We start from the raw sequence: 12,532 nt of genomic DNA, 5'->3' as shown, positions 1-12,532 counted from the left end.
TAGGGGTTGGGAAGGGGGTTTTTGTAGAGGGGGGTCTAGGCATCAGGAAGGGGGTTTGTGTAGGGGGGGGGGATCAGTTAGGGTTAAGCGTCAGGAAGGAAATTTGTGAAGGGTGGGTCTTAAGGTTAACTTTAGGCACCACTGAGGGGAGGGGTGGAATCTTAGGGTTAAGCATTGGTAGTGGAGGGTTCTGTGTGAGAGTAGTGTTAGGTCTAGCTATACTAAAATATCAGTAACAATTACAGATATTTCACTAAGGCTCAGTCCACACTTGTCCGCTGGCAGATCGGAATGCATTTTAAATGGATCAGTTTTTCTAAAAACGGATCCGTTTTTCAAAATGTTGTGCTTTTGCAGCATAAGTTTCCAGTCCATTTAAACATATGTCAAAAACGTGCCCTTCCTTCATGTGCGTTTCTATTGGATAAGAGGTCTGCAAAAATGACGCTGAGGGGGGAGCAGGCAGTAGGCAATCCGCTTTGTCATCCATTTTGTGTGCAAAGTTCTGTGTGTGAAGGAAGATCTGTTTTTGTGTTGCCTTGTGTTGGACGGGCTCCGGGAAAAAGTGCAAAGTCCGGACTCTCCGTTCGGTTTTCATGCACGGATCCCACTGATGCGTTTTTTAACCACAGTGAACACGACCATTAAATTTAACATTGGGATCCATTGATACGTTTTGTCCACGTCAAAAAACGTACAACACGGTTACGGTGTGAACCGGCCCTAACAAAAATGTACACTTTATTTTTCAGACTCAGCTTATTATCTTGCCCGGACTTCCATCAACATGACTTCACAGCCGTGCTCCTGTGTCCCTGGGCACATCTTCACATCATAGTCCAAATTCAATTATATTGACATAACACAACAACAACAACAAAAAACAAAATCACAAGAAACAAAAACACCAAAAGAGGAAAAAGAAAGAAAACAAAAAGAAAAAAAGAGAGAAAAAAAAAGAGAGAAAAGAAAAAAAGAGAAAAGGAGAGAAAATGCCCTCACAAGGTCTTATAGGCGTATGAAAGGAAAAGCTAATCCAGCCGCTTAGGGCGATACCTGAAAGATTGATGCAGTACACCACTTATCAATGCTGCGCTGTGAATTCCTTCCTCCCTTCTCTTTTATTTTCTCCCCCCCCCATGATTAACGCAATTATGTCATAAGCGCCAGTCAAAAATTTACACTTTAGAGTTTTGGTAAATTTACAGATATTGGGCTCGATTCAGTAAACGGTGCTAAGTGTTAGCATGCCTACTTAGCACGCCTCTTCACGCCTAAACCAGCTGTTCGCGCATTAAAACGCGTGCAAAACGCATCGTGCGCAAAGTCCCGCGTGCAAAGTCCGGTGCGCACGAAATGTCACATAGCGGTGAGACGAAAATGTTGCACCTAATGGCCCTATAACGTCGCATTGGATGCAACCTTAACGTCGCACCCATGCGACGTTAAAGTCGCATGCATACAGCGTTAAAGTCGCATCCAATGCGACGTTATAGGGCCATTGTGATGCAACGTTTTGCGCGCACCGGACTTTGCGTGCGGGACTTTGCGTGCGGGCTGATTTGGAAACCTAGTTAGCACGCCCAAAGTGTTTAGGCGTGCTAACTGGGTTAGCACCGCTTACTGAATCGAGCTCATTTTACTATCAGCGCTGTTCCTGTGCCCGATTTTACATGGCGCCCAAAATTCACGTACACCAAAAAAAAAAAAAAGGTACAAGACCCCTTTAAAATCCTTAACTTGAAAGATTTCTCTGTCAAAAAAAAAAAAAATCAGGTATATAAAATTGATCCGGACAACAAGAACATTCTATTCTGCAGGCTTCTTTTCTGACAACAATATTGCGAGATAAGATTCGGCGATATATATAAATATCTCTGTGAGAAGGCTCAAAAAATAGAACGGTAATATGTGACACTGCGGTGACACTGAAATGTGCATCAAAGAACATTCATTTCCTGCTTAGGAGTAAGAAAATATCACAGCTGCTTTAATTCCAGACTGCGTTTGCCTCGTAGGCTCGTTTTTTGCGACACAAACACGTAATTGTGAGGCGGGGAGAGGAGGAAAGCAGTTAGAATTAGGGACATCTGCGTAATACTTCAGTGCTAATTCTTTCTCGAGTCTGTATTCCACCACGACCAAACCAAATAAAAGGCAGCTTACCACACCAATATTAACCACTTCACCGAGGAGTTTTTTCCCCTTATGGACCGAAGCAGTTTTTAACCTTGCTGCACTCCTTTCATGCACCAATAACTTAATCGCTACTTATCACAACAATAAATCTTGTTTTTTTTTCATCACCAATTAGGCTTTCTTTGGATGGTACATTATGCTAAGAATTTATTGCACAGAAGTAACACATGGGGCTGCAAATAGGCTGGGAAGGGTTCTGCTGTACATGGACGTTGCATATGGAAGAGGGGGCTGCACATGTGAGGGGGTTTTGAGTATGAAAGGGGATCAACAAGAAAACCAGCCCAAGAGAAGAAAAAGTATAAATCACGTCTTGCCGATTGCCAATGACCAATCTATGGACGTCAGGGAATAACTGTAACACTCTCCGAGAAACAATCGCCGACACAGACACAAGCATGGAGAGAAGTGATGTTTTGCAAAATTCAACAGAAGTGAAGCCTCCCTTAACCTCCTTAGCGGTAACCCCGTGTTGGACACGGGGTAAGCCGCGCAGGAGGATTTCTCAGGCTCCGCTGGGCCGATTTGCATAATTTTTTTTTTATACACGCAGCTAGCACTTTGCTGCGTGTTACTTACGATCGCTGCCGCTCCGCGCCGATTCACCACGTCAGAGGGTGCCCCCCCAAGACCCGTGCGCTGCCTGGCCAATCAGTGCCAGGCAGTGCTGAGGGGTGGATCGGGACTCCCTCTGACATCACGACGTCATCGCTCTCGTCGCTATGGCGACGGGGGAAGCCCTCATGGAAATCCCATTCAGAACGGGATTTCCAGATGGGCATACGCGCCGGCGGCGATCGGTGAGTACGGGGGGGACGCCGCAGGGAGGGGGGAAGCATGTAGCTAGCGCTAGACTAGCTACATGCTAAAAAAAAAAAAAAAAAAAGGTGAAAAAAACCTGTGGCCGTGGGAATAATACCGCCAGGGAGGTTAAGGAATACTGTAGGGGGGTCGGGGGAAAATGAGTTGAACTTACCCGGGGCTTCTAATGGTCCCCCGCAGACATCCTGTGCCTGCGCAGCTACTCACCGATGCTCCGGCCCCGCCTCCAGTTCACTTTTGGAATTTCAGACTTTAAATTCAGAAAACCACTGCGCCCGCATTGCCGTGTCCTCGCTGCCGCTGATGTCACCAGGAGCGTACTGTGCAGGCCCAGTATGGTCTGCGCCTGCGTAGTATGCTCCTGGTGACATCTGCGGGAACGAGGACAAGGCAAGGCAGGTGCAGTGGTTTTCAGACTTTAAACTCTGAAATTCCAGAAGTGAACCGGAGGCGGGGCCGGAGCATTGGGGAGTGGCTGCGCGGGCACAGGATGTCTGTGGGGGGGGACCATTAGAAGCCCCGGGTAAGTTCAACTCATTTTCCCCCGACCCCCCTACAGTGCCCTTTAAACACAGCCTGTCCTCTGTGTTCCCCGGAACTCTTCCATGTCCTCTCATCAATTCTTCAGTCTATTTACTGTATGTTTCACCAAGACACGCCGTGGAAAAGATAGCCGTTCCTAACAGCGTGATTCGCTTCGCAGGGGGTAAATTGAAATGCAAAATATAATAAATTAATGGAATATATATAATTGCATGTCTAATTCTTAACAATCCTCTAACACTTTAATAATTGGTGGAGATAGATTAGGATATGCCATTCACAGTGGATGGTGTGTTATTAATTGCACTAAATTAAATAGCGTGTTGGGATGAAGGTCGGAGCAGGGACGCGGCATTCGCCATCTTTGTTTACTTAAAAGTTTACGGTTATCTTAGTTTTTCTCTCTACCTTTGGTTCAACAGAGAGTGAAATTCTGTCACAAAACATCACCATTGACCATCTTCAGCACAACTCTGCAAATCTGAATGTGGGATTATATTGAGCTGTCTCCAGTCCTTCTTACCATTGATTTATAACAGCTCTATCCAATAACTTAGTTACCATATTTTTCAGACTATAAGATGCACCTAGGTTTAAAGGACAAAAACCAGGGGAAAAATATACACTGCCCCCCTTGTGTCCTCCTCTACGCTCCTTTGTGTCCCCCTTCCCCTTGTGTCCTCCTCTATGCTCCTTTGTGTCTTCTTTGTGTCCTCCTCTATGGTCCTTTGTGTCCCCCTTCCCCTTGTGTCCTCCTCTATGCTCCTTTGTGTCCCCCTTCCCCTTGTGTCCTCCTCTATGCTCCTTTGTGTGTTCCTTGTGTCCTCCTCTATGCTCCTTTGTGTCCCCCTTCCCCTTGTGTCCTCCTCTATGCTCCTTTGTGTCCCCCTTCCCCTTGTGTCCTCCTCTATGCTCCTTTGCGTTTTCCTTGTGTCCTCCACTATGCTCCTTTGTGTCTTCCTTGTGTTCTCCTCTATGCTCCTTTGTGTCTTCCTTGTGTCCTCCTCTATGCTCCTTTGTGTCTTTCTTGTGTCCTCCTCTGTGCTCCTTTGTGCCCCCCTTCCCCTTGTGTCCTCCTCTATGCTCCTTTGTGTCCCCCTTCCCCTTGTGTCCTTCTCTATGCTCCTTTGTGTCCCCCTTCCCCTTGTGTCCTCCTCTATGCTCCTCTGTGTCCCCTTTCCCCTTGTGTCCTCCTCTATGCTCCTCTGTGTCCCCTTTCCCCTTGTGTCCTCCTCTATGCTCCATTGTGTCTTCCTTGTGTCCTCCTCTATGCTCCTTTGTGTCCCCCTGTGTCCTCCTCTGCATGGGCACAGCACAGGGAGTCCCCGACATTGCGGCGGGTTGGAGGTTGGTATTGGCAGGCGTTCACCAGTCAGGAACTCCCTGCATTTAGACTATAAGATGCAGTGACTTTTCTCCTCCACTTTTGGGGGAGAAAAAGTGAGTCTTATTGTCCAAGAAATACAGTATTTATGATCCACTCCGTTCAGGAACTGGTCCACAGGGCAGGATTCCAACATGATAACAACCCCAAACCTATCTCCAAGATGACCACTGCCTTGCTAAAGAAACTGAGGGCGAAGGTGCTGGACTGGCCAAGAATGTCTCCAGACCTAAACTCTATTGGGCATCTGTGGGGCATCCTCAAACGGAAGGTGGAGGAGCGCAAGGTCTCTAACATCCACCAGGTTCATCATGGAGGAGTGGAAAAGGATTCCAGTGGCCACCTGTGACACTCTAGTGACCTCCATCCCAAAGGGAGTTACAGCAGTGCTGGAATAAAATGGTGACACACAAAGTATTCATACTTTGGGCTGGATTTTGACATTCTCCACTTAGGGGTGCGCTCATTTTTGTTGCCAGTGGTTTAGATATTAATAGCTGTGTGTTGAGTTATTGAGTTAAGCTCATTACTTATCAGAGTAGTTTAGAAAATATTGAAAGTTCAAAGCAGGCAGAGAGAAAAAGGCAGATAAATATGAATCAAATGAAAGCAAATTTTAATATTAAAATGTAAGAAAGTTTTGCGCTTGTAGCCGCTACAATCGCAGCTGCTCAAACAATGTACCCGGGTCTCATCGCTACAGTCCACAGCACATGCATCAGGTCCAGGGCCTTGCCTGAGCTGCCTAGTGCTGCACTGGCAGGAATTTGGGGATAACCAAGAGTGTATCTTAGTATAGTTTGGTGATATACCTTTGTGTTTAAAGGGATACGATCGATTAACGTGTTTTTTAACCTGAGTTTGAGAGAGTTGCTGAAGTGCTGGTAAATAATGATGTATACATTTCATTAGCTTATCTCTTTTGTTTACTGAAACAAATTCCTTTCACTCTGAACTGACCACACTGTCTGCTCATTTCTGACGGGAGTTAATGAGGGGAGGGGAGTTTCCCTCACAGTGTAGTTAACTCTGTGTTACTGTGTGTCAGAGAGCTCTCAGAAGAAGCTGCATGTTTCTGAGCTGTCTGCAGAGAGCAGAGGAAATGTAACTTGTTTTAAACGTGTAATTGTCAGTGACTCAGCTTTTCATATAATTTTTTTGGCTTTCAGGGAAAAATACTCTGTAGTCTGATATGCAAAAAACAACACTGGCTGTGCATTGAAACAGACACCCCTTTGCAAATGAATTGTCCCAATAGAGCTAAACCCAACACACAGTTAATTACAGCTTTTGCCTCTGATATTTAACATGAAAAATATAAAAATGTTTACACAGCTACTTAGACATTATTTGTACACTGTCATTTTATAACACTTGGGTATTGATAGTGTTCCTTTAAGCTTACAGGCATCTAGTACATTTAAGAATACAGGAGACGGGGATTGCGAGGAGGAGGACAGGATTGCGAGGGGAGCTTCATCTTGCCGCCCTCTATTTGCTGCCGCCCTGAAGCACCTGCTTTATGTTGCTTCATGGAAGAACTGCCCCTGGAGGTAAGTATATAACTTTTTGTTTTATTTTTGACTCCGGGATTGCTTTAAATAAAATCGGTACCGATACTGATTTGCTCGACACCAAGCTGCAAGCAATTTGCCTTAAATTTGCACACAAGCTGGAACTATTAAGGGCCCGTTTCCACTATCGCGAATCCGCATGCGTTGCCCGCATGCGTTGCCCGCATGCGGATTCGCACAGTCAGTACAAGTGGATGGGACTGTTTCCACTTGTGCGTTTCCCCGCACGTTTTTCTGTGCAGAAAAAATCTGCATGGTAGGGCCCTCAGAATTCGCCTGCGTGTGGAATGCAGGCGAATCGCACGCAATGTATTTAATAGGGAAATCGCATGCGTTTTCCCCATGCGTTTTTTGCCGCGAATTTGCATGCGATTTCGCATAGGTATTAATGTTAATTTACACAAGCAGTGACATGCTTAAATTCGCATACAGCCTTACCTATGCGAAGTCACATGCGAAATCGCAGAAAAAAACGCATGCGGAATCGCACCCGCATGCGATTTGCCTGCGGTGATTCGCCGGCGATTCCGCAACGCTATAGTGGAAACGAGCCAAGGACCGCTATAAAAAAAATACATGAATAAAACTTTAAAATGTATGTAAACACATACAAATAAGAAGTAGGTTTCTTCCAGAGTAAAATAAGCCATAATTTACTTTTCTCCCATGTTGCTGTCATTTACAGTAGTTAGCAGAAATCTGATGGAACTGACAGGTTTTGACTAGTCCATCTCTTCATGGGGGATTCTTAGGATGAAAAGATGCACATACACACACACATGGCCGGATTTCAGGTAAGGCCTCAAAGGCCACGGCCTAGGGCACCAGGAAAGCAAGGGGCGGGCTGTGGGCAGCAGCGTGGCAGTACCAGTTAGCCTGCCGGTGGGCGGCTACCAAAAGCCAGGTATGGCACTTGAGGAATGAAGCAGCAGCGAACGGTCACTTACAGTGATCTCTGAGCTTCCTGTCACTCACCGAATGCGCCACTCGCCATGGAGCTTACAATCTAATCCCTGCCATTATGACACTATTTGTCCACAGAGGAGCTTATAATTTAATTCCTTTATCACTTCGCTAACTGTTCTCAGAGCCATGATGGGGGGGAGGGAGTTTAGGATGCTGGTGTCAGGGGATAGCTGGTAATAGTGGGCCTTGGGCAGTAAAAAGTACAAATTCGGCCTTGCACACTATTCTGGCAGTTGGACTGAGCAACTGCCATTTACTAAGTGCTTTTGAAAATAAAGAAAACCCTGAGAATCTCCCATAAGGAGATGGGCTAGTCCAAAACTTGTGTGTTAGCAGCGCTACTACGTTTTTATCTTCAATCTTTCCTTAAAAGTGATGTTTTATCTTTATTTTTACTCTTTCAAGGCCAATCTGTGTTGAAATATTTAATCCAGGCGTGTGTTCTGTTTTCCAGTCCACTGATCTGCAAACTTGGCTCTCCAGCTGCTAAGGAACTACAAGTCCCACAATGAATTGCAGGAGTCTTACAGCCACGGTCATGAGTCATAAAGGCAAATGCATTGTGGGACTTGTAGTTCCTTAACACCTGGAGAGCTGCGTTTGCAGATCACTGTATCTAGTCCAAAACCTGTTAGTTCTGTCAGATTTCTACTACCCACTGTAATGCTGGGAATACAACATTAGTTTATTCAGCAGATAGATGGTTCGATAGATAATTTCCGACATGTCCGATCTTATTTTCAATTGCTTTTCTGATCGATTTCTCATAGAAGTGAATAGAAATTGATACGAAAATCGATCAGAAAACCGATTGAAAATAAGATCGGACAGTAAGGCCCCGTTCACACTTGCGGTTTTGTAAAAACCGGAACGGATGTCCGGACCGCACCGGATCCGGACCTAATCCGTACGGTTCCTATCCGGATCCGGTCTGGATCCGTTCCTTTTGCATCCGTTTTCCATGCGGTATGAACACGGTTGCGGTCCGGATCCGGTTTCTTAAAGAGATAACAACCTGTAAGTACCTGGGGTCTGGGAGGTCAGCAGAAGCTCTGGGGTCATAGTTGGAGACAGGTGGACGTGTGGAGACCATCCGTGGATACAGAGACTGCAGTTGGGACCATGGGTCCAGTCATTTTTTACTCGTACCTGGGAATTCTCTCCTTCCTGTTGTTCACCTACTACTATGTGGGGAGAAGGCCTCACCTCCTCGTTATCAGACATATCATCAGACATGTTGCTGCCAAAGAGCTCCAGCATGAAATTGCTGCTGCTCCACTCTGTGAACGCTGGGCCCATGTGGTCCCCATCCAAAATGCATAGGAAGTGGGGTAGAACGTCCGGTTTTTATAGCCAGTGTGTTGTGCGCTCTCCGGCTCTCATTGGTTTGTATTGGCCGGATGCAACAGTCCGGCTCCTCTCCGGAAACGTCTGCCGGAGGAGCCGGACCAAAAAATAGCGCATGTTGGATCTTATGCCGGATCCGGTCCGGCTCCGGTCCGGACGAAACGGACGCATGTGAACGGACGCATAGACTTTCATTGCTATGCCGTGCGTCCGTTCCGTCCGTTCCGCATGCGGTCCGGCTCCGGCACGGCGATTCCGGACGGCGACCGCTAATGTGAACCGGGCCTAAATCTCATGGTATATTCCCAGCATAAGTGACAGCAATATAGGAGAAAAGTAATTTATAGCACATTTTACTCTGGCAGAAATGTTTTTGAAATTTTACAATTTTTTGAGATAGTGGTCCATTAAGCAAATAAACTCTATATAAAAGCTATGTGCCTGTAAAGTCGTGTCTAACCCTACGTATTGTTTTCCTGTAACTTCAGAAATAGAGTGAACCTTGCGGTGTGGCGGGCCGATCTATTGCCGAGGCTTGCTTGGGTGAATTTAGCATAAGACACATTTATAATAATTGTCCTGGAGACACGAGACAGACTGGAGGAGCTGATCAGAGAAGAGAACACACAGAGGCAGGGTTCATGGCCGAATGGAGAGGCAAAGAGTGTAACCATACCAGTGCACTTAAATTGGCAAGCAAGCGCCTAAAATAACTAAGAAATCCAAGCTTAAAAGATCCCTTATTAAATTGTTCAGCAGCACCAGCAGACAGGAGGAGGGAACGGCACAAGGCTGCACATTATTTATTCCCAGCACAAAGTGTCCCTGTCAGTCTCGCTCTGGGCCACGGACCACCCTCTCACACAACTTTCCTGAAGTTTAAAACAATCTGAGAAATTTGTTGCTCTTCTGCGAACATACTGATGCGCTTCAAAAGATTTCTTGTACAATATGCCGCTGCAAGGAAATGTACCATAATAGCGTTCCACTGGAGTAAAAAAATAAAATACAAACGAGGCCGATCGCTATCGTTCTGAGAAGGTTCAGCAAAAACGGACGGGTGATACAAGTACAGACATTAGATATTTGTCTGATTGTAAAATAAAGGCTTGTTTCCACAAATGCAGTGATCCGGACACTGTGCACACATCTCTGAGAGGCGCGTGTGTCGTGAAGGGGGAGGGGGTGGCACTATCGTTATGGACAAACACACGTGTTGTCAGGAAAAAAAAATTCTGTTGTTTTTTTTTCCCAGACAGAAGGGTGCATGATTTCTCATGTAAGGTGGAAACAGTCCAATAAGTCTCAATGGCTAATTTTGATCGCATTCAGACACAATGGGCCTAAAAAGTTTGGGGTGATTAAAGTGTTAGCTTAAAATGCCTTAATTGTCCTTAACAATCATTGGAAACAGAACTGTACAGACTGAGTGTTTAGCGCGGTTCTAAGGGGAGAAAAGGCGAACAGATCAAGCAAGTGTGTTCTGCATTGCAGAGCAGTCAGGACCAGGAGAAGAAAGAAGAGGAACATCTGGTAACTGGTGAAGAAAGAAGAGTAGAAAGGACCAGGTAAACAAAAAGATGAGCATTTGGGACCAGGTGGAGAAAGAAGAGTAGCCAGGACTAAGTGAAGAAATAAGAACAGTTAGGACCAGGTGAAGAAATAAGATAAGCATCTGGGACCAGGTGAAGAAAGAAGAAGAGCATCTGGGACCAGGTGAAGAAAGAAAAAGAGTGTCTGGAAACAGGTGAAGAAAGAAGAGCATTGAGGACCAAGTGAAGAAATAAGAACAATTAGGACCAGGTGAAGAGAGAGGAGTAGAGAGGACCAGGTGAAGAAGGAAGATGAGTATTTGGAAACTGGTGAAAAAAGAAAAAGATTGTCTGGAAAAAGGTGAAGAAAGAAGAGCAGCCAGGACCAAGTGAAGAAAGAAGAGTAGCCAGGACCAGGTGAAGAAAGAAGGGCAGTCAGGGTCTGGTAAAGAAAGAAGAACACTTAGGACCAGGTGAAGAAAGAAGAGTAGAGAGGACCAGGTGAAGAAAGAAGAAGAGCATCTGGGACCAGGTAAAGAAAGAAAAAGAGCATCTGGAAAAAGGTGAAGAAAGAAGAACAGTTAGGACCAAGTGAAGGAAGAATAGTAGTTAGGAACAGGTGAAGAAAGAAGAGGAGTGTCTGGGACCACCTGAAGAAAGAAGATAGGATGGCAGAACCGGAGGTAGTCTTCTAGCATCGGTGTCACCATCTCTCCCACAGGTCAATTCATAAAGAGTTGCCTCAAATCTGCTTTAACAAACGATCTTCCATCACAACATCTTAGCAAATATGGCAGTTCTTTACAGCTAGGCAGTGCCAAAGCGTCACTTTGGAAAAACATTTCCTGAGCTGAAAGGAAGTCAGGTTTGTGAACGGTGTGTTTTTTAAAGCATATCACTCTCTGATGAACGCAGTAAATCATGCGTAGTAGCTTTGCGCTGATGTTTATTGGCACCTAGGCCTAGAAACAAGGCTGTAAAAAGTCAAAGTCTATTTTTGAGTTGAGGTGAACAGAGGTTTGACATATTGTAAACCACAGAAGGATAAACTTGGTGGAGCATAAAATTGCTGAATATTTGTTTCCTTCTGTTTGTCTGTTAAAGGCGAGTGGATGTTTAAAGGGCAAGTCCCATGGTTTCCGGCCAAAGGAGGTGAACTGAGTAGAGAGGAGCTACTCATCTTCATGTGTCCATGTCCTTAATGAGTAATGAAGAGTGAAAATAGCTTTTTCTTGCTTCGCTGAAATTTTCATGAAAACGTACCATACTTATACACATATAAAATGAACAGAAGGTAAGAGTTGACTTGATTATAGACCACAGTCCTCGGCCATTTACGGCACTGAGAGAGATGTTAAGTAAGCTGGGGGAAGACTAGAATAGCTACCAGCCATTGAGTCTCCTGGGTCGAAGCAGGTCATTTAGGCGGTAAAATTGAGGCCACAAAGAACGCAATGTTAATTTCCTGCTTACTTTCAGCGTCCAAATGACTTGGTGGGTGCCGGCATAGCTGCTATGCCGGCACCCACCAAGTAATTTGGACGCTGGAGGTAAGCAGGAAGTTGTGCCTCCTGTAGATGCCTGGTAATAGCTGTCGGGGACATAGCCATTTGTGCGTCGGACATCGGGGACAGCAGCAGCTATTCGGCACTGGAAGGGCAGTGAATTGTGGCTATTGTCTGTATTTTGTTATAAAGTAATTTGGGCACCGGACAACAGGGCAGCAGAGGTGAAAGCGAGCAGGATATCAGCATATTTTGCCGTAGTGGGGTGTGTGTTGGTTACGGATAGGCAGTGGCGGAGGGAGGGCTCATGTAAGGATAAGATTAGGTTTATTGTTCATAATCGGTGGATTTTGTGGCTGCGACGGAAGGAGGGGTGTTTAGGATTATGCATAAGTAGAGGGAGGGCTCGTGTGAGAATAGGGGTAGGTTTAGCGATACTAAAGTGTTGGCAAAAATTTAAGTAATTTACTATTGAAATTACCTCTGCCCCATAGTAGAATAACAGTAATGTTACCAATATTCTACCATCAGCTATCTCCACCCAAATAACCACCGTTTGTCTGGGTGTGTGTCCTCTGGGTCCATCCGCAGTGCCCTCCAACTCCTTCTACAGCCTAATTTTGGGTTCTGCTCTCCTGTGTCAATATTTAGCCTCCCTGC

At 45.5% G+C, this 12,532-nt stretch overlaps 1 protein-coding gene across 5 annotated transcripts in view; it reads right to left on the bottom strand.

Moving 5' to 3' along the window:
• Window positions 1-12,532, bottom strand: part of SGCD (sarcoglycan delta) — a 1,036,820-nt gene that overhangs the window by 462,413 nt on the left and 561,875 nt on the right. The gene's annotated exons all lie outside the window — the stretch shown is intronic.

The sequence above is a fragment of the Hyperolius riggenbachi genome, chromosome 3, assembly GCF_040937935.1.
Source record: "Hyperolius riggenbachi isolate aHypRig1 chromosome 3, aHypRig1.pri, whole genome shotgun sequence".
NCBI classification, from domain to species: domain Eukaryota; kingdom Metazoa; phylum Chordata; class Amphibia; order Anura; family Hyperoliidae; genus Hyperolius; species Hyperolius riggenbachi.
This window is presented reverse-complemented; position numbering and strand designations above follow the sequence as displayed.